Source organism: Pseudophryne corroboree, chromosome 4 (assembly GCF_028390025.1).
Source record: "Pseudophryne corroboree isolate aPseCor3 chromosome 4, aPseCor3.hap2, whole genome shotgun sequence".
Classification (NCBI taxonomy): domain Eukaryota; kingdom Metazoa; phylum Chordata; class Amphibia; order Anura; family Myobatrachidae; genus Pseudophryne; species Pseudophryne corroboree.
In genome coordinates this window covers 16,701,626-16,722,967 of record NC_086447.1, presented here as the reverse complement: position 1 = coordinate 16,722,967, position 21,342 = coordinate 16,701,626, and the positions used below count along the sequence as shown (strand labels likewise).

The 21,342-nt window shown below is 36.9% G+C and overlaps 12 non-coding genes across 12 annotated transcripts; all 12 read left to right on the top strand.

The window, feature by feature from the left end:
- The first annotated feature begins 533 nt into the window (after positions 1–533).
- TRNAN-GUU (transfer RNA asparagine (anticodon GUU)) lies at positions 534–607 on the top strand. Its single transcript has one exon. It is a non-coding gene; the product is annotated as a tRNA-Asn (tRNA).
- A 2,260-nt stretch (positions 608–2,867) lies between these two features.
- On the top strand, positions 2,868–2,941 carry TRNAN-GUU (transfer RNA asparagine (anticodon GUU)). The gene has a single exon. It is a non-coding gene; the product is annotated as a tRNA-Asn (tRNA).
- Positions 2,942–5,196: 2,255 nt separating this feature from the next.
- TRNAN-GUU (transfer RNA asparagine (anticodon GUU)) lies at positions 5,197–5,270 on the top strand. Its single transcript has one exon. It is a non-coding gene; the product is annotated as a tRNA-Asn (tRNA).
- A 1,093-nt stretch (positions 5,271–6,363) lies between these two features.
- On the top strand, positions 6,364–6,437 carry TRNAN-GUU (transfer RNA asparagine (anticodon GUU)). The gene has a single exon. It is a non-coding gene; the product is annotated as a tRNA-Asn (tRNA).
- Positions 6,438–7,524: 1,087 nt separating this feature from the next.
- On the top strand, positions 7,525–7,598 carry TRNAN-GUU (transfer RNA asparagine (anticodon GUU)). The gene has a single exon. It is a non-coding gene; the product is annotated as a tRNA-Asn (tRNA).
- Positions 7,599–8,691: 1,093 nt separating this feature from the next.
- TRNAN-GUU (transfer RNA asparagine (anticodon GUU)) lies at positions 8,692–8,765 on the top strand. The gene has a single exon. It is a non-coding gene; the product is annotated as a tRNA-Asn (tRNA).
- Positions 8,766–11,026: 2,261 nt separating this feature from the next.
- Positions 11,027–11,100, top strand: TRNAN-GUU (transfer RNA asparagine (anticodon GUU)). The gene has a single exon. It is a non-coding gene; the product is annotated as a tRNA-Asn (tRNA).
- A 1,093-nt stretch (positions 11,101–12,193) lies between these two features.
- On the top strand, positions 12,194–12,267 carry TRNAN-GUU (transfer RNA asparagine (anticodon GUU)). The gene has a single exon. It is a non-coding gene; the product is annotated as a tRNA-Asn (tRNA).
- Positions 12,268–14,528: 2,261 nt separating this feature from the next.
- TRNAN-GUU (transfer RNA asparagine (anticodon GUU)) lies at positions 14,529–14,602 on the top strand. Its single transcript has one exon. It is a non-coding gene; the product is annotated as a tRNA-Asn (tRNA).
- Positions 14,603–16,863: 2,261 nt separating this feature from the next.
- Positions 16,864–16,937, top strand: TRNAN-GUU (transfer RNA asparagine (anticodon GUU)). The gene has a single exon. It is a non-coding gene; the product is annotated as a tRNA-Asn (tRNA).
- A 2,261-nt stretch (positions 16,938–19,198) lies between these two features.
- TRNAN-GUU (transfer RNA asparagine (anticodon GUU)) lies at positions 19,199–19,272 on the top strand. Its single transcript has one exon. It is a non-coding gene; the product is annotated as a tRNA-Asn (tRNA).
- Positions 19,273–20,365: 1,093 nt separating this feature from the next.
- On the top strand, positions 20,366–20,439 carry TRNAN-GUU (transfer RNA asparagine (anticodon GUU)). Its single transcript has one exon. It is a non-coding gene; the product is annotated as a tRNA-Asn (tRNA).
- The last annotated feature ends 903 nt before the right edge of the window (positions 20,440–21,342 follow it).

Genomic DNA, 21,342 nt, shown 5'->3' with positions numbered 1-21,342 from the left:
ATCATTGAAATTCAAGATGGAAAGATGATTTTGAAATATCAATTGTACATTTTGCATTGCTCGTTCTGGTGACAATGTAGCTTGTTTTTGTCAATTACCATTTCAGTAATAGGGTAAAGAAAATTAAGTGGATTTCTGAAAGAAAACAATGCTGTCAATATACTATTAAAACAAATTAAAATGTTAAAAGTTATTGTACTTTAAGTAAAAATAAAAGAGTCAAAATATCAATTCCAGTTTTGGAAGAATTTAATTAACAAAAAAATAAGTGCACATAGCAGAGGATGGTTTCGATCCACCGACCTCTGGGTTATGGGCCCAGCACGCTTCCGCTGCACCACTCTGCTGCTCATGTAAGTGTCAGAGATCCTGAAGTACTCACTCATCATGTGAAAGTACCAATGTGTTTCTTCGTTGGTCAATGGAAGAAAAATCTTGCAGAACTCTCCAGATTATTGCCTTTTTAACCTTTTTCTAGGAAACTTTCTAGATGAATGCTTTTTAGCCTTTGTCAGTACATGCTTTTGCAAGCTGTCTCTGTGGCGCAATCGGTTAGCGCATTCGGCTGTTTACCGAAAGGTTGGTGGTTCAATCCCACCCGGGGACGTAATTGACCTTGTGATCAAATTTTGGTGATCTTTAAGTAGACAAGTCAAAATTTCAAACCACCTCTTATAGTGTAGGGTACCTGGCCTTCTCTGATGCAATCAGAGTCAGATTTGATTAAGTCATTTTATAAAAAACAGGAAGCACAATTTAGCATGGGGTTGCAGAGAAAAAAAATTATGCAGGCAGAGAAATCCAATTTAGTGATTTATCAGCTCTCCATTTTATGGCTTTATTTTTATGCTAACACATTTGCTCTCTGAAAAGTGTCCACAAAGCCAAGTCTCTGATTAACACCTTTGTAGGAATGGTTTTTCACCTATTACTGATTAAAACTTGCTTCATTGGAAAGGCAGCAAGATGCATCCTCATTACAATGTCCACTGAAATAATACAGGTTGACACCAGGAAACATAAACCTCACTGCATCCTTGCTGCTTTCTCAAGTGGGAATCTGTTTAATGTGAAAACCAGGTGATATCTAATCAGCACACAGGTAAGAAGTTAAGAAAATCTTTCTTTAAGGGTGAAGATGTTTCTCACAAAATCGTTGCCCCAATGCATCATTGAAATTCAAGATGGAAAGATGATTTTGAAATATCAATTGTACATTTTGCATTGCTCTTCTGGTGACAATGTAGCTTGTTTTTGTCAATTACCATTTCAGTAATAGGGTAAAGAAAATTAAGTGGATTTCTGAAAGAAAACAATGCTGTCAATATACTATTAAAACAAATTAAAATGTTAAAAGTTATTGTACTTTAAGTAAAAATAAAAGAGTCAAAATATCAATTCCAGTTTTGGAAGAATTTAATTAACAAAAAAATAAGTGCACATAGCAGAGGATGGTTTCGATCCACCGACCTCTGAGTTATGGGCCCAGCACGCTTCCGCTGCGCTACTCTGCTGCTCATGTAAGTGTCAGAGATCCTGAAGTACTCACTCATCATGTGAAAGTACCAATGTGTTTCTTCGTTGGTCAATGGAAGAAAAATCTTGCAAAACTCTCCAGATTATTGCCTTTTTAACCTTTTTCTAGGAAACTTTCTAGATGAATGCTTTTTTGCCATTGTCAGTACATGCTTTTGCAAGCTGTCTCTGTGGCGCAATCAGTTAGCGCATTCGGCTGTTAACCGAAAGGTTGGTGGTTCAATCCCACCCGGGGATGTAATTGACATTGTGATCAAATTTTGGTGATCTTTAAGTAGACAAGTCAAAATTTCAAACAACCTCTTATAGTGTAGGGTACCTGGGCTTCTCTGATGCAATCAGAGTCAGATTTGATTAAGTCATTTTATAAAAAACAGGAAGCACAATTTAGCATGGGGTTGCAGAGAAAAAAAATTATGCAGGCAGAGAAATCCAATTGAGTGATTAATCAGCTCTCCATTTTATGGCTTTATTTTTATGCTAACACATTTGCTCTATGAAAAGTGTCCACAAAGCCAAGTCTCTGATTAACACCTTTGTAGGAATGGTTTTTCACCTATTACTGATTAAAACTTGCTTCATTGGAAAGGCAGCAAGATGCATCCTCATTACAATGTCCACTGAAATAATACAGGTTGACACCAGGAAACATAAACCTCACTGCATCCTTGCTGCTTTCTCAAGTGGGAATCTGTTTAATGTGAAAACCAGGTGATATCTAATCAGCACACAGGTAAGAAGTTAAGAAAATCTTTCTTTAAGGGTGAAGATGTTTCTCACAAAATCGTTGCCCCAATGCATCATTGAAATTCAAGATGGAAAGATGATTTTGAAATATTAATTGTACATTTTGCATTGCTCTTCTGGTGACAATGTAGCTTGTTTTTGTCAATTACCATTTCAGTAATAGGGTAAAGAAAATTAAGTGGATTTCTGAAAGAAAACAATGCTGTCAATATACTATTAAAACAAATTAAAATGTTAAAAGTTATTGTACTTTAAGTAAAAATAAAAGAGTCAAAATATCAATTCCCGTTTTGGAAGAATTTAATTAACAAAAACATAAGTGCACATAGCAGAGGATGGTTTCGATCCACCGACCTCTGGGTCATGGGCCCAGCACGCTTCCGCTGCGCTACTCTGCTGCTCATGTAAGTATCAGAGATCCTGAAGTACTCACTCATCATGTGAAAGTACCAATGTGTTTCTTCGTTGGTCAATGGAAGAAAAATCTTGCAAAACTCTCCAGATTATTGCCTTTTTAACCTTTTTCTAGGAAACTTTCTAGATGAATGCTTTTTAGCCTTTGTCAGTACATGCTTTTGCAAGCTGTCTCTGTGGCGCAATCGGTTAGCGCATTCGGCTGTTAACCGAAAGGTTGGTGGTTCAATCCCACCCGGGGACGTAATTGACCTTGTGATCAAATTTTGGTGATCTTTAAGTAGACAAGTAAAAATTTCAAACCACCTCTTATAGTGTAGGGTACCTGGCCTTCTCTGATGCAATCAGAGTCAGATTTGATTAAGTCATTTTATAAAAAACAGGAAGCACAATTTAGCATGGGGTTGCAGAGAAAAAAAATTATGCAGGCAGAGAAATCCAATTGAGTGATTAATCAGCTCTCCATTTTATGGCTTTATTTTTATGCTAACACATTTGCTCTCTGAAAAGTGTCCACAAAGCCAAGTCTCTGATTAACACCTTTGTAGGAATGGTTTTTCACCTATTACTGATTAAAACTTGCTTCATTGGAAAGGCAATGCATCCTCATTACAATGTCCACTGAAATAATACAGGTTGACACCAGGAAACATAAACCTCACTGCATCCTTGCTGCTTTCTCAAGTGGGAATCTGTTTAATGTGAAAACCAGGTGATATCTAATCAGCACACAGGTAAGAAGTTAAGAAAATCTTTCTTTAAGGGTGAAGATGTTTCTCACAAAATCGTTGCCCCAATGCATCATTGAAATTCAAGATGGAAAGATGATTTTGAAAAATCAATTGTACATTTTGCATTGCTCTTCTGGTGACAATGTAGCTTGTTTTTGTCAATTACCATTTCAGTAATAGGGTAAAGAAAATTAAGTGGATTTCTGAAAGAAAACAATGCTGTCAATATACTATTAAAACAAATTAAAATGTTAAAAGTTATTGTACTTTAAGTAAAAATAAAAGAGTCAAAATATCAATTCCCGTTTTGGAAGAATTTAATTAACAAAAAAATAAGTGCACATAGCAGAGGATGGTTTCGATCAACCGACCTCTGGGTTATGGGCCCAGCACGCTTCCGCTGCGCCACTCTGCTGCTCATGTAAGTGTCAGAGATCCTGAAGTACTCACTCATCATGTGAAAGTACCAATGTGTTTCTTCGTTGGTCAATGGAAGAAAAATCTTGCAAAACTCTCCAGATTATTGCCTTTTTAACCTTTTTCTAGGAAACTTTCTAGATGAATGCTTTTTAGCCTTTGTCAGTACATGCTTTTGCAAGCTGTCTCTGTGGCGCAATCGGTTAGCGCATTCGGCTGTTAAACGAAAGGTTGGTGGTTCAATCCCACCCGGGGACGTAATTGACCTTGTGATCAAATTTTGGTGATCTTTAAGTAGACAAGTCAAAATTTCAAACCACCTCTTATAGTGTAGGGTACCTGGCCTTCTCTGATGCAATCAGAGTCAGATTTGATTAAGTCATTTTATAAAAAACAGGAAGCACAATTTAGCATGGGGTTGCAGAGAAAAAAAATTATGCAGGCAGAGAAATCCAATTGAGTGATTAATCAGCTCTCCATTTTATGGCTTTATTTTTATGCTAACACATTTGCTCTCTGAAAAGTGTCCACAAAGCCAAGTCTCTGATTAACACCTTTGTAGGAATGGTTTTTCACCTATTACTGATTAAAACTTGCTTCATTGGAAAGGCAGCAAGATGCATCCTCATTACAATGTCCACTGAAATAATACAGGTTGACACCAGGAAACATAAACCTCACTGCATCCTTGCTGCTTTCTCAAGTGGGAATCTGTTTAATGTGAAAACCAGGTGATATCTAATCAGCACACAGGTAAGAAGTTAAGAAAATCTTTCTTTAAGGGTGAAGATGTTTCTCACAAAATCGTTGCCCCAATGCATCATTGAAATTCAAGATGGAAAGATGATTTTGAAATATCAATTGTACATTTTGCATTGCTCTTCTGGTGACAATGTAGCTTGTTTTTGTCAATTACCATTTCAGTAATAGGGTAAAGAAAATTAAGTGGATTTCTGAAAGAAAACAATGCTGTCAATATACTATTAAAACAAATTAAAATGTTAAAAGTTATTGTACTTTAAGTAAAAATAAAAGAGTCAAAATATCAATTCCAGTTTTGGAAGAATTTAATTAACAAAAAAATAAGTGCACATAGCAGAGGATGGTTTCGATCCACCGACCTCTGGGTTATGGGCCCAGCACGCTTCCGCTGCGCTACTCTGCTGCTCATGTAAGTGTCAGAGATCCTGAAGTACTCACTCATCATGTGAAAGTACCAATGTGTTTCTTCGTTGGTCAATGGAAGAAAAATCTTGCAAAACTCTCCAGATTATTGCCTTTTTAACCTTTTTCTAGGAAACTTTCTAGATGAATGCTTTTTAGCCTTTGTCAGTACATGCTTTTGCAAGCTGTCTCTGTGGCGCAATCGGTTAGCGCATTCGGCTGTTAACCGAAAGGTTGGTGGTTCAATCCCACCCGGGGACGTAATTGACCTTGTGATCAAATTTTAGTGATCTTTAAGTAGACAAGTCAAAATTTCAAACCACCTCTTATAGTGTAGGGTACCTGGCCTTCTCTGATGCAATCAGAGTCAGATTTGATTAAGTCATTTTATAAAAAACAGGAAGCACAATTTAGCATGGGGTTGCAGAGAAAAAAAATTATGCAGGCAGAGAAATCCAATTAAGTGATTAATCAGCTCTCCATTTTATGGCTTTATTTTTATGCTAACACATTTGCTCTCTGAAAAGTGTCCACAAAGCCAAGTCTCTGATTAACACCTTTGTAGGAATGGTTTTTCACCTATTACTGATTAAAACTTGCTTCATTGGAAAGGCAGCAAGATGCATCCTCATTACAATGTCCACTGAAATAATACAGGTTGACACCAGGAAACATAAACCTCACTGCATCCTTGCTGCTTTCTCAAGTGGGAATCTGTTTAATGTGAAAACCAGGTGATATCTAATCAGCACACAGGTAAGAAGTTAAGAAAATCTTTCTTTAAGGGTGAAGATGTTTCTCACAAAATCGTTGCCCCAATGCATCATTGAAATTCAAGATGGAAAGATGATTTTGAAATATTAATTGTACATTTTGCATTGCTCTTCTGGTGACAATGTAGCTTGTTTTTGTCAATTACCATTTCAGTAATAGGGTAAAGAAAATTAAGTGGATTTCTGAAAGAAAACAATGCTGTCAATATACTATTAAAACAAATTAAAATGTTAAAAGTTATTGTACTTTAAGTAAAAATAAAAGAGTCAAAATATCAATTCCCGTTTTGGAAGAATATAATTAACAAAAAAATAAGTGCACATAGCAGAGGATGGTTTCGATCCACCGACCTCTGGGTTATGGGCCCAGCACGCTTCCGCTGCGCCACTCTGCTGCTCATGTAAGTGTCAGAGATCCTGAAGTACTCACTCATCATGTGAAAGTACCAATGTGTTTCTTCGTTGGTCAATGGAAGAAAAATCTTGCAAAACTCTCCAGATTATTGCCTTTTTAACCTTTTTCTAGGAAACTTTCTAGATGAATGCTTTTTAGCCTTTGTCAGTACATGCTTTTGCAAGCTGTCTCTGTGGCGCAATCGGTAGGCGCATTCGGCTGTTAACCGAAAGGTTGGTGGTTCAATCCCACCCGGGGACGTAATTGACCTTGTGATCAAATTTTGGTGATCTTTAAGTAGACAAGTCAAAATTTCAAACCACCTCTTATAGTGTAGGGTACCTGGCCTTCTCTGATGCAGTCAGATTTGATTAAGTCATTTTATAAAAAACAGGAAGCACAATTTAGCATGGGGTTGCAGAGAAAAAAAATTATGCAGGCAGAGAAATCCAATTGAGTGATTAATCAGCTCTCCATTTTATGGCTTTATTTTTATGCTAACACATTTGCTCTCTGAAAAGTGTCCACAAAGCCAAGTCTCTGATTAACACCTTTGTAGGAATGGTTTTTCACCTATTACTGATTAAAACTTGCTTCATTGGAAAGGCAGCAAGATGCATCCTCATTACAATGTCCACTGAAATAATACAGGTTGACACCAGGAAACATAAACCTCACTGCATCCTTGCTGCTTTCTCAAGTGGGAATCTGTTTAATGTGAAAACCAGGTGATATCTAATCAGCACACAGGTAAGAAGTTAAGAAAATCTTTCTTTAAGGGTGAAGATGTTTCTCACAAAATCGTTGCCCCAATGCATCATTGAAATTCAAGATGGAAAGATGATTTTGAAATATCAATTGTACATTTTGCATTGCTCTTCTGGTGACAATGTAGCTTGTTTTTGTCAATTACCATTTCAGTAATAGGGTAAAGAAAATTAAGTGGATTTCTGAAAGAAAACAATGCTGTCAATATACTATTAAAACAAATTAAAATGTTAAAAGTTATTGTACTTTAAGTAAAAATAAAAGAGTCAAAATATCAATTCCAGTTTTGGAAGAATTTAATTAACAAAAAAATAAGTGCACATAGCAGAGGATGGTTTCGATCCACCGACCTCTGGGTTATGGGCCCAGCACGCTTCCGCTGCGCCACTCTGCTGCTCATGTAAGTGTCAGAGATCCTGAAGTACTCACTCATCATGTGAAAGTACCAATGTGTTTCTTCGTTGGTCAATGGAAGAAAAATCTTGCAAAACTCTCCAGATTATTGCCTTTTTAACCTTTTTCTAGGAAACTTTCTAGATGAATGCTTTTTAGCCTTTGTCAGTACATGCTTTTGCAAGCTGTCTCTGTGGCGCAATCGGTTAGCGCATTCGGCTGTTAACCGAAAGGTTGGTGGTTCAATCCCACCCGGGGACGTAATTGACCTTGTGATCAAATTTTGGTGATCTTTAAGTAGACAAGTCAAAATTTCAAACCACCTCTTATAGTGTAGGGTACCTGGCCTTCTCTGATGCAATCAGAGTCAGATTTGATTAAGTCATTTTATAAAAAACAGGAAGCACAATTTAGCATGGGGTTGCAGAGAAAAAAAATTATGCAGGCAGAGAAATCCAATTGAGTGATTAATCAGCTCTCCATTTTATGGCTTTATTTTTATGCTAACACATTTGCTCTCTGAAAAGTGTCCACAAAGCCAAGTCTCTGATTAACACCTTTGTAGGAATGGTTTTTCACCTATTACTGATTAAAACTTGCTTCATTGGAAAGGCAGCAAGATGCATCCTCATTACAATGTCCACTGAAATAATACAGTTTGACACCAGGAAACATAAACCTCACTGCATCCTTGCTGCTTTCTCAAGTGGGAATCTGTTTAATGTGAAAACCAGGTGATATCTAATCAGCACACAGGTAAGAAGTTAAGAAAATCTTTCTTTAAGGGTGAAGATGTTTCTCACAAAATCGTTGCCCCAATGCATCATTGAAATTCAAGATGGAAGGATGATTTTGAAATATCAATTGTACATTTTGCATTGCTCTTCTGCTGACAATGTAGCTTGCTTTTGTCAATTACCATTTCAGTAATAGGGTAAAGAAAATTAAGTGGATTTCTGAAAGAAAACAATGCTGTCAATATACTATTAAAACAAATTAAAATGTTAAAAGTTATTGTACTTTAAGTAAAAATAAAAGAGTCAAAATATCAATTCCAGTTTTGGAAGAATTTAATTAACAAAAAAATAAGTGCACCTAGCAGAGGATGGTTTCGATCCACCGACCTCTGGGTTATGGGCCCAGCACGCTTCCGCTGCGCGACTCTGCTGCTCATGTAAGTGTCAGAGATCCTGAAGTACTCACTCATCATGTGAAAGTACCAATGTGTTTCTTCGTTGGTCAATGGAAGAAAAATCTTGCAAAACTCTCCAGATTATTGCCTTTTTAACCTTTTTCTAGGAAACTTTCTAGATGAATGCTTTTTAGCCTTTGTCAGTACATGCTTTTGCAAGCTGTCTCTGTGGCGCAATCGGTTAGCGCATTCGGCTGTTAACCGAAAGGTTGGTGGTTCAATCCCACCCGGGGACGTAATTGACCTTGTGATCAAATTTTGGTGATCTTTAAGTAGACAAGTCAAAATTTCAAACCACCTCTTATAGTGTAGGGTACCTGGCCTTCTCTGATGCAATCAGAGTCAGATTTGATTAAGTCATTTTATAAAAAACAGGAAGCACAATTTAGCATGGGGTTGCAGAGAAAAAAAATTATGCAGGCAGAGAAATCCAATTGAGTGATTAATCAGCTCTCCATTTTATGGCTTTATTTTTATGCTAACACATTTGCTCTCTGAAAAGTGTCCACAAAGCCAAGTCTCTGATTAACACCTTTGTAGGAATGGTTTTTCACCTATTACTGATTAAAACTTGCTTCATTGGAAAGGCAGCAAGATGCATCCTCATTACAATGTCCACTGAAATAATACAGGTTGACACCAGGAAACATAAACCTCACTGCATCCTTGCTGCTTTCTCAAGTGGGAATCTGTTTAATGTGAAAACCAGGTGATATCTAATCAGCACACAGGTAAGAAGTTAAGAAAATCTTTCTTTAAGGGTGAAGATGTTTCTCACAAAATCGTTGCCCCAATGCATCATTGAAATTCAAGATGGAAAGATGATTTTGAAATATCAATTGTACATTTTGCATTGCTCTTCTGGTGACAATGTAGCTTGCTTTTGTCAATTACCATTTCAGTAATAGGGTAAAGAAAATTAAGTGGATTTCTGAAAGAAAACAATGCTGTCAATATACTATTAAAACAAATTAAAATGTTAAAAGTTATTGTACTTTAAGTAAAAATAAAAGAGTCAAAATATCAATTCCAGTTTTGGAAGAATTTAATTAACAAAAAAATAAGTGCACATAGCAGAGGACGGTTTCGATCCACCGACCGCTGGGTTATGGGCCCAGCACGCTTCCGCTGCGCCACTCTGCTGCTCATGTAAGTGTCAGAGATCCTGAAGTACTCACTCATCATGTGAAAGTACCAATGTGTTTCTTCGTTGGTCAATGGAAGAAAAATCTTGCAAAACTCTCCAGATTATTGCCTTTTTAACCTTTTTCTAGGAAACTTTCTAGATGAATGCTTTTTAGCCTTTGTCAGTACATACTTTTGCAAGCTGTCTCTGTGGCGCAATCGGTAGGCGCATTCGGCTGTTAACCGTAAAGGTTGGTGGTTCAATCCCACCCGGGGACGTAATTGACCTTGTGATCAAATTTTGGTGATCTTTAAGTAGACAAGTCAAAATTTCAAACCACCTCTTATAGTGTAGGGTACCTGGCCTTCTCTGATGCAATCAGAGTCAGATTTGATTAAGTCATTTTATAAAAAACAGGAAGCACAATTTAGCATGGGGTTGCAGAGAAAAAAAATTATGCAGGCAGAGAAATCCAATTGAGTGATTAATCAGCTCTCCATTTTATGGCTTTATTTTTATGCTAACACATTTGCTCTCTGAAAAGTGTCCACAAAGCCAAGTCTCTGATTAACACCTTTGTAGGAATGGTTTTTCACCTATTACTGATTAAAACTTGCTTCATTGGAAAGGAAGCAAGATGCATCCTCATTACAATGTCCACTGAAATAATACAGGTTGACACCAGGAAACATAAACCTCACTGCATCCTTGCTGCTTTCTCAAGTGGGAATCTGTTTAATGTGAAAACCAGGTGATATCTAATCAGCACACAGGTAAGAAGTTAAGAAAATCTTTCTTTAAGGGTGAAGATGTTTCTCACAAAATCGTTGCCCCAATGCATCATTGAAATTCAAGATGGAAAGATGATTTTGAAATATCAATTGTACATTTTGCATTGCTCTTCTGGTGACAATGTAGCTTGCTTTTGTCAATTACCATTTCAGTAATAGGGTAAAGAAAATTAAGTGGATTTCTGAAAGAAAACAATGCTGTCAATATACTATTAAAACAAATTAAAATGTTAAAAGTTATTGTACTTTAAGTAAAAATAAAAGAGTCAAAATATCAATTCCAGTTTTGGAAGAATTTAATTAACAAAAAAATAAGTGCACCTAGCAGAGGATGGTTTCGATCCACCGACCTCTGGGTTATGGGCCCAGCACGCTTCCGCTGCGCCACTCTGCTGCTCATGTAAGTGTCAGAGATCCTGAAGTACTCACTCATCATGTGAAAGTACCAATGTGTTTCTTCGTTGGTCAATGGAAGAAAAATCTTGCAAAACTCTCCAGATTATTGCCTTTTTAACCTTTTTCTAGGAAACTTTCTAGATGAATGCTTTTTAGCCTTTGTCAGTACATGCTTTTGCAAGCTGTCTCTGTGGCGCAATCGGTTAGCGCATTCGGCTGTTAACCGAAAGGTTGGTGGTTCAATCCCACCCGGGGACGTAATTGACCTTGTGATCAAATTTTGGTGATCTTTAAGTAGACAAGTCAAAATTTCAAACCACCTCTTATAGTGTAGGGTACCTGGCCTTCTCTGATGCAATCAGAGTCAGATTTGATTAAGTCATTTTATAAAAAACAGGAAGCACAATTTAGCATGGGGTTGCAGAGAAAAAAAATTATGCAGGCAGAGAAATCCAATTGAGTGATTAATCAGCTCTCCATTTTATGGCTTTATTTTTATGCTAACACATTTGCTCTCTGAAAAGTGTCCACAAAGCCAAGTCTCTGATTAACACCTTTGTAGGAATGGTTTTTCACCTATTACTGATTAAAACTTGCTTCATTGGAAAGGCAGCAAGATGCATCCTCATTACAATGTCCACTGAAATAATACAGTTTGACACCAGGAAACATAAACCTCACTGCATCCTTGCTGCTTTCTCAAGTGGGAATCTGTTTAATGTGAAAACCAGGTGATATCTAATCAGCACACAGGTAAGAAGTTAAGAAAATCTTTCTTTAAGGGTGAAGATGTTTCTCACAAAATCGTTGCCCCAATGCATCATTGAAATTCAAGATGGAAGGATGATTTTGAAATATCAATTGTACATTTTGCATTGCTCTTCTGCTGACAATGTAGCTTGCTTTTGTCAATTACCATTTCAGTAATAGGGTAAAGAAAATTAAGTGGATTTCTGAAAGAAAACAATGCTGTCAATATACTATTAAAACAAATTAAAATGTTAAAAGTTATTGTACTTTAAGTAAAAATAAAAGAGTCAAAATATCAATTCCAGTTTTGGAAGAATTTAATTAACAAAAAAATAAGTGCACCTAGCAGAGGATGGTTTCGATCCACCGACCTCTGGGTTATGGGCCCAGCACGCTTCCGCTGCGCGACTCTGCTGCTCATGTAAGTGTCAGAGATCCTGAAGTACTCACTCATCATGTGAAAGTACCAATGTGTTTCTTCGTTGGTCAATGGAAGAAAAATCTTGCAAAACTCTCCAGATTATTGCCTTTTTAACCTTTTTCTAGGAAACTTTCTAGATGAATGCTTTTTAGCCTTTGTCAGTACATGCTTTTGCAAGCTGTCTCTGTGGCGCAATTGGTTAGCGCATTCGGCTGTTAACCGAAAGGTTGGTGGTTCAATCCCACCCGGGGACGTAATTGACCTTGTGATCAAATTTTGGTGATCTTTAAGTAGACAAGTCAAAATTTCAAACCACCTCTTATAGTGTAGGGTACCTGGCCTTCTCTGATGCAATCAGAGTCAGATTTGATTAAGTCATTTTATAAAAAACAGGAAGCACAATTTAGCATGGGGTTGCAGAGAAAAAAAATTATGCAGGCAGAGAAATCCAATTGAGTGATTAATCAGCTCTCCATTTTATGGCTTTATTTTTATGCTAACACATTTGCTCTCTGAAAAGTGTCCACAAAGCCAAGTCTCTGATTAACACCTTTGTAGGAATGGTTTTTCACCTATTACTGATTAAAACTTGCTTCATTGGAAAGGCAGCAAGATGCATCCTCATTACAATGTCCACTGAAATAATACAGGTTGACACCAGGAAACATAAACCTCACTGCATCCTTGCTGCTTTCTCAAGTGGGAATCTGTTTAATGTGAAAACCAGGTGATATCTAATCAGCACACAGGTAAGAAGTTAAGAAAATCTTTCTTTAAGGGTGAAGATGTTTCTCACAAAATCGTTGCCCCAATGCATCATTGAAATTCAAGATGGAAAGATGATTTTGAAATATCAATTGTACATTTTGCATTGCTCTTCTGGTGACAATGTAGCTTGCTTTTGTCAATTACCATTTCAGTAATAGGGTAAAGAAAATTAAGTGGATTTCTGAAAGAAAACAATGCTGTCAATATACTATTAAAACAAATTAAAATGTTAAAAGTTATTGTACTTTAAGTAAAAATAAAAGAGTCAAAATATCAATTCCAGTTTTGGAAGAATTTAATTAACAAAAAAATAAGTGCACATAGCAGAGGATGGTTTCGATCCACCGACCGCTGGGTTATGGGCCCAGCACGCTTCCGCTGCGCCACTCTGCTGCTCATGTAAGTGTCAGAGATCCTGAAGTACTCACTCATCATGTGAAAGTACCAATGTGTTTCTTCGTTGGTCAATGGAAGAAAAATCTTGCAAAACTCTCCAGATTATTGCCTTTTTAACCTTTTTCTAGGAAACTTTCTAGATGAATGCTTTTTAGCCTTTGTCAGTACATACTTTTGCAAGCTGTCTCTGTGGCGCAATCGGTAGGCGCATTCGGCTGTTAACCGTAAAGGTTGGTGGTTCAATCCCACCCGGGGACGTAATTGACCTTGTGATCAAATTTTGGTGATCTTTAAGTAGACAAGTCAAAATTTCAAACCACCTCTTATAGTGTAGGGTACCTGGCCTTCTCTGATGCAATCAGAGTCAGATTTGATTAAGTCATTTTATAAAAAACAGGAAGCACAATTTAGCATGGGGTTGCAGAGAAAAAAAATTATGCAGGCAGAGAAATCCAATTGAGTGATTAATCAGCTCTCCATTTTATGGCTTTATTTTTATGCTAACACATTTGCTCTCTGAAAAGTGTCCACAAAGCCAAGTCTCTGATTAACACCTTTGTAGGAATGGTTTTTCACCTATTACTGATTAAAACTTGCTTCATTGGAAAGGAAGCAAGATGCATCCTCATTACAATGTCCACTGAAATAATACAGGTTGACACCAGGAAACATAAACCTCACTGCATCCTTGCTGCTTTCTCAAGTGGGAATCTGTTTAATGTGAAAACCAGGTGATATCTAATCAGCACACAGGTAAGAAGTTAAGAAAATCTTTCTTTAAGGGTGAAGATGTTTCTCACAAAATCGTTGCCCCAATGCATCATTGAAATTCAAGATGGAAAGATGATTTTGAAATATCAATTGTACATTTTGCATTGCTCTTCTGGTGACAATGTAGCTTGCTTTTGTCAATTACCATTTCAGTAATAGGGTAAAGAAAATTAAGTGGATTTCTGAAAGAAAACAATGCTGTCAATATACTATTAAAACAAATTAAAATGTTAAAAGTTATTGTACTTTAAGTAAAAATAAAAGAGTCAAAATATCAATTCCAGTTTTGGAAGAATTTAATTAACAAAAAAATAAGTGCACCTAGCAGAGGATGGTTTCGATCCACCGACCTCTGGGTTATGGGCCCAGCACGCTTCCGCTGCGCCACTCTGCTGCTCATGTAAGTGTCAGAGATCCTGAAGTACTCACTCATCATGTGAAAGTACCAATGTGTTTCTTCGTTGGTCAATGGAAGAAAAATCTTGCAAAACTCTCCAGATTATTGCCTTTTTAACCTTTTTCTAGGAAACTTTCTAGATGAATGCTTTTTAGCCTTTGTCAGTACATGCTTTTGCAAGCTGTCTCTGTGGCGCAATCGGTTAGCGCATTCGGCTGTTAACCGAAAGGTTGGTGGTTCAATCCCACCCGGGGACGTAATTGACCTTGTGATCAAATTTTGGTGATCTTTAAGTAGACAAGTCAAAATTTCAAACCACCTCTTATAGTGTAGGGTACCTGGCCTTCTCTGATGCAATCAGAGTCAGATTTGATTAAGTCATTTTATAAAAAACAGGAAGCACAATTTAGCATGGGGTTGCAGAGAAAAAAAATTATGCAGGCAGAGAAATCCAATTGAGTGATTAATCAGCTCTCCATTTTATGGCTTTATTTTTATGCTAACACATTTGCTCTCTGAAAAGTGTCCACAAAGCCAAGTCTCTGATTAACACCTTTGTAGGAATGGTTTTTCACCTATTACTGATTAAAACTTGCTTCATTGGAAAGGCAGCAAGATGCATCCTCATTACAATGTCCACTGAAATAATACAGGTTGACACCAGGAAACATAAACCTCACTGCATCCTTGCTGCTTTCTCAAGTGGGAATCTGTTTAATGTGAAAACCAGGTGATATCTAATCAGCACACAGGTAAGAAGTTAAGAAAATCTTTCTTTAAGGGTGAAGATGTTTCTCACAAAATCGTTGCCCCAATGCATCATTGAAATTCAAGATGGAAAGATGATTTTGAAATATCAATTGTACATTTTGCATTGCTCTTCTGGTGACAATGTAGCTTGCTTTTGTCAATTACCATTTCAGTAATAGGGTAAAGAAAATTAAGTGGATTTCTGAAAGAAAACAATGCTGTCAATATACTATTAAAACAAATTAAAATGTTAAAAGTTATTGTACTTTAAGTAAAAATAAAAGAGTCAAAATATCAATTCCAGTTTTGGAAGAATTTAATTAACAAAAAAATAAGTGCACATAGCAGAGGATGGTTTCGATCCACCGACCGCTGGGTTATGGGCCCAGCACGCTTCCGCTGCGCCACTCTGCTGCTCATGTAAGTGTCAGAGATCCTGAAGTACTCACTCATCATGTGAAAGTACCAATGTGTTTCTTCGTTGGTCAATGGAAGAAAAATCTTGCAAAACTCTCCAGATTATTGCCTTTTTAACCTTTTTCTAGGAAACTTTCTAGATGAATGCTTTTTAGCCTTTGTCAGTACATACTTTTGCAAGCTGTCTCTGTGGCGCAATCGGTAGGCGCATTCGGCTGTTAACCGTAAAGGTTGGTGGTTCAATCCCACCCGGGGACGTAATTGACCTTGTGATCAAATTTTGGTGATCTTTAAGTAGACAAGTCAAAATTTCAAACCACCTCTTATAGTGTAGGGTACCTGGCCTTCTCTGATGCAATCAGAGTCAGATTTGATTAAGTCATTTTATAAAAAACAGGAAGCACAATTTAGCATGGGGTTGCAGAGAAAAAAAATTATGCAGGCAGAGAAATCCAATTGAGTGATTAATCAGCTCTCCATTTTATGGCTTTATTTTTATGCTAACACATTTGCTCTCTGAAAAGTGTCCACAAAGCCAAGTCTCTGATTAACACCTTTGTAGGAATGGTTTTTCACCTATTACTGATTAAAACTTGCTTCATTGGAAAGGAAGCAAGATGCATCCTCATTACAATGTCCACTGAAATAATACAGGTTGACACCAGGAAACATAAACCTCACTGCATCCTTGCTGCTTTCTCAAGTGGGAATCTGTTTAATGTGAAAACCAGGTGATATCTAATCAGCACACAGGTAAGAAGTTAAGAAAATCTTTCTTTAAGGGTGAAGATGTTTCTCACAAAATCGTTGCCCCAATGCATCATTGAAATTCAAGATGGAAAGATGATTTTGAAATATCAATTGTACATTTTGCATTGCTCTTCTGGTGACAATGTAGCTTGTTTTTGTCAATTACCATTTCAGTAATAGGGTAAAGAAAATTAAGTGGATTTCTGAAAGAAAACAATGCTGTCAATATACTATTAAAACAAATTAAAATGTTAAAAGTTATTGTACTTTAAGTAAAAATAAAAGAGTCAAAATATCAATTCCAGTTTTGGAAGAATTTAATTAACAAAAAAATAAGTGCACATAGCAGAGGATGGTTTCGATCCACCGACCTCTGGGTTATGGGCCCAGCACGCTTCCGCTGCGCCACTCTGCTGCTCATGTAAGTGTCAGAGATCCTGAAGTACTCACTCATCATGTGAAAGTACCAATGTGTTTCTTCGTTGGTCAATGGAAGAAAAATCTTGCAAAACTCTCCAGATTATTGCCTTTTTAACCTTTTTCTAGGAAACTTTCTAGATGAATGCTTTTTAGCCTTTGTCAGTACATGATTTTGCAAGCTGTCTCTGTGGCGCAATCGGTTAGCGCATTCGGCTGTTAACCAAAAGGTTGGTGGTTCAATCCCACCCGGGGACGTAATTGACCTTGTGATCAAATTTTGGTGATCTTTAAGTAGACAAGTCAAAATTTCAAACCACCTCTTATAGTGTAGGGTACCTGGCCTTCTCTGATGCAATCAGAGTCAGATTTGATTAAGTCATTTTATAAAAAACAGGAAGCACAATTTAGCATGGGGTTGCAGAGAAAAAAAATTATGCAGGCAGAGAAATCCAATTGAGTGATTAATCAGCTCTCCATTTTATGGCTTTATTTTTATGCTAACACATTTGCTCTCTGAAAAGTGTCCACAAAGCCAAGTCTCTGATTAACACCTTTGTAGGAATGGTTTTTCACCTATTACTGATTAAAACTTGCTTCATTGGAAAGGCAGCAAGATGCATCCTCATTACAATGTCCACTGAAATAATACAGGTTGACACCAGGAAACATAAACCTCACTGCATCCTTGCTGCTTTCTCAAGTGGGAATCTGTTTAATGTGAAAACCAGGTGATATCTAATCAGCACACAGGTAAGAAGTTAAGAAAATCTTTCTTTAAGGGTGAAGATGTTTCTCACAAAATCGTTGCCCCAATGCATCATTGAAATTCAAGATGGAAAGATGATTTTGAAATATCAATTGTACATTTTGCATTGCTCTTCTGGTGACAATGTAGCTTGCTTTTGTCAATTACCATTTCAGTAATAGGGTAAAGAAAATTAAGTGGATTTCTGAAAGAAAACAATGCTGTCAATATACTATTAAAACAAATTAAAATGTTAAAAGTTATTGTACTTTAAGTAAAAATAAAAGAGTCAAAATATCAATTCCAGTTTTGGAAGAATTTAATTAACAAAAAAATAAGTGCACATAGCAGAGGATGGTTTCGATCCACCGACCGCTGGGTTATGGGCCCAGCACGCTTCCGCTGCGCCACTCTGCTGCTCATGTAAGTGTCAGAGATCCTGAAGTACTCACTCATCATGTGAAAGTACCAATGTGTTTCTTCGTTGGTCAATGGAAGAAAAATCTTGCAAAACTCTCCAGATTATTGCCTTTTTAACCTTTTTCTAGGAAACTTTCTAGATGAATGCTTTTTAGCCTTTGTCAGTACATGCTTTTGCAAGCTGTCTCTGTGGCGCAATCGGTAGGCGCATTCGGCTGTTAACCGTAAAGGTTGGTGGTTCAATCCCACCCGGGGACGTAATTGACCTTGTGATCAAATTTTGGTGATCTTTAAGTAGACAAGTCAAAATTTCAAACCACCTCTTATAGTGTAGGGTACCTGGCCTTCTCTGATGCAATCAGAGTCAGATTTGATTAAGTCATTTTATAAAAAACAGGAAGCACAATTTAGCATGGGGTTGCAGAGAAAAAAAATTATGCAGGCAGAGAAATCCAATTGAGTGATTAATCAGCTCTCCATTTTATGGCTTTATTTTTATGCTAACACATTTGCTCTCTGAAAAGTGTCCACAAAGCCAAGTCTCTGATTAACACCTTTGTAGGAATGGTTTTTCACCTATTACTGATTAAAACTTGCTTCATTGGAAAGGAAGCAAGATGCATTCTCATTACAATGTCCACTGAAATAATACAGGTTGACACCAGGAAACATAAACCTCACTGCATCCTTGCTGCTTTCTCAAGTGGGAATCTGTTTAATGTGAAAACCAGGTGATATCTAATCAGCACACAGGTAAGAAGTTAAGAAAATCTTTCTTTAAGGGTGAAGATGTTTCTCACAAAATCGTTGCCCCAATGCATCATTGAAATTCAAGATGGAAAGATGATTTTGAAATATCAATTGTACATTTTGCATTGCTCTTCTGGTGACAATGTAGCTTGTTTTTGTCAATTACCAGTTCAGTAATAGGGTAAAGAAAATTAAGTGGATTTCTGAAAGAAAACAATGCTGTCAATATACTATTAAAACAAATTAAAATGTTAAAAGTTATTGTACTTTAAGTAAAAATAAAAGAGTCAAAATATCAATTCCAGTTTTGGAAGAATTTAATTAACAAAAAAATAAGTGCACATAGCAGAGGATGGTTTCGATCCACCGACCTCTGGGTTATGGGCCCAGCACGCTTCCGCTGCGCCACTCTGCTGCTCATGTAAGTGTCAGAGATCCTGAAGTACTCACTCATCATGTGAAAGTACCAATGTGTTTCTTCGTTGGTCAATGGAAGAAAAATCTTGCAAAACTCTCCAGATTATTGCCTTTTTAACCTTTTTCTAGGAAACTTTCTAGATGAATGCTTTTTAGCCTTTGTCAGTACATGCTTTTGCAAGCTGTCTCTGTGGCGCAATCGGTTAGCGCATTCGGCTGTTAACCAAAAGGTTGGTGGTTCAATCCCACCCGGGGACGTAATTGACCTTGTGATCAAATTTTGGTGATCTTTAAGTAGACAAGTCAAAATTTCAAACCACCTCTTATAGTGTAGGGTACCTGGCCTTCTCTGATGCAATCAGAGTCAGATTTGATTAAGTCATTTTATAAAAAACAGGAAGCACAATTTAGCATGGGGTTGCAGAGAAAAAAAATTATGCAGGCAGAGAAATCAAATTGAGTGATTAATCAGCTCTCCATTTTATGGCTTTATTTTTATGCTAACACATTTGCTCTCTGAAAAGTGTCCACAAAGCCAAGTCTCTGATTAACACCTTTGTAGGAATGGTTTTTCACCTATTACTGATTAAAACTTGCTTCATTGGAAAGGCAGCAAGATGCATCCTCATTACAATGTCCACTGAAATAATACAGGTTGACACCAGGAAACATAAACCTCACTGCATCCTTGCTGCTTTCTCAAGTGGGAATCTGTTTAATGTGAAAACCAGGTGATATCTAATCAGCACACAGGTAAGAAGTTAAGAAAATCTTTCTTTAAGGGTGAAGATGTTTCTCACAAAATCGTTGCCCCAATGCATCATTGAAATTCAAGATTGAAAGATGATTTTGAAATATCAATTGTACATTTTGCATTGCTCTTCTGGTGACAATGTAGCTTGCTTTTGTCAATTACCATTTCAGTAATAGGGTAAAGAAAATTAAGTGGATTTCTGAAAGAAAACAATGCTGTCAATATACTATTAAAACAAATTAAAATGTTAAAAGTTATTGTACTTTAAGTTAAAATAAAAGAGTCAAAATATCAATTCCAGTTTTGGAAGAATTTAATTAACAAAAAAATAAGTGCACATAGCAGAGGATGGTTTCGATCCACCGACCTCTGGGTTATGGGCCCAGCACGCTTCCGCTGCGCCACTCTGCTGCTCATGTAAGTGTCAGAGATCCTGAAGTACTCACTCATCATGTGAAAGTACCAATGTGTTTCTTCGTTGGTCAATGAAAGAAAAATCTTGCAAAACTCTCCAGATTATTGCCTTTTTAACCTTTTTCTAGGAAACTTTCTAGATGAATGCTTTTTAGCCTTTGTCAGTACATGCTTTTGCAAGCTGTCTCTGTGGCGCAATCGGTTAGCGCATTCGGCTGTTAACCGAAAGGTTGGTGGTTCAATCCCACCCGGGGATGTAATTGACCTTGTGATCAAATTTTGGTGATCTTTAAGTAGACAAGTCAAAATTTCAAACCACCTCTTATAGTGTAGGGTACCTGGCCTTCTCTGATGCAATCAGAGTCAGATTTGATTAAGTCATTTTATAAAAAACAGGAAGCACAATTTAGCATGGGGTTGCAGAGAAAAAAAATTATGCAGGCAGAGAAATCCAATTGAGTGATTAATCAGCTCTCCATTTTATGGCTTTATTTTTATGCTAACACATTTGCTCTCTGAAAAGTGTCCACAAAGCCAAGTCTCTGATTAACACCTTTGTAGGAATGGTTTTTCACCTATTACTGATTAAAACTTGCTTCATTGGAAAGGCAGCAAGATGCATCCTCATTACAATGTCCACTGAAATAATACAGGTTGACACCAGGAAACATAAACCTCACTGCATCCTTGCTGCTTTCTCAAGTGGGAATCTGTTTAATGTGAAAACCAGGTGATATCTAATCAGCACACAGGTAAGAAGTTAAGAAAATCTTTCTTTAAGGGTGAAGATGTTTCTCACAAAATCGTTGCCCCAATGCATCATTGAAATTCAAGATGGAAAGATGATTTTGAAATATCAATTGTACATTTTACATTGCTCTTCTGGTGACAATGTAGCTTGTTTTTGTCAATTACCATTTCAGTAATAGGGTAAAGAAAATTAAGTGGATTTCTGAAAGAAAACAATGCTGTCAATATACTATTAAAACAAATTAAAATGTTAAAAGTTATTGTACTTTAAGTAAAAATAAAAGAGTCAAAATATCAATTCCAGTTTTGGAAGAATTTAATTAACAAAAAAATAAGTGCACATATCAGAGGATGGTTTCGATCCACCGACCTCTGGGTTATGGGCCCAGCACACTTCCGCTGCGCCACTC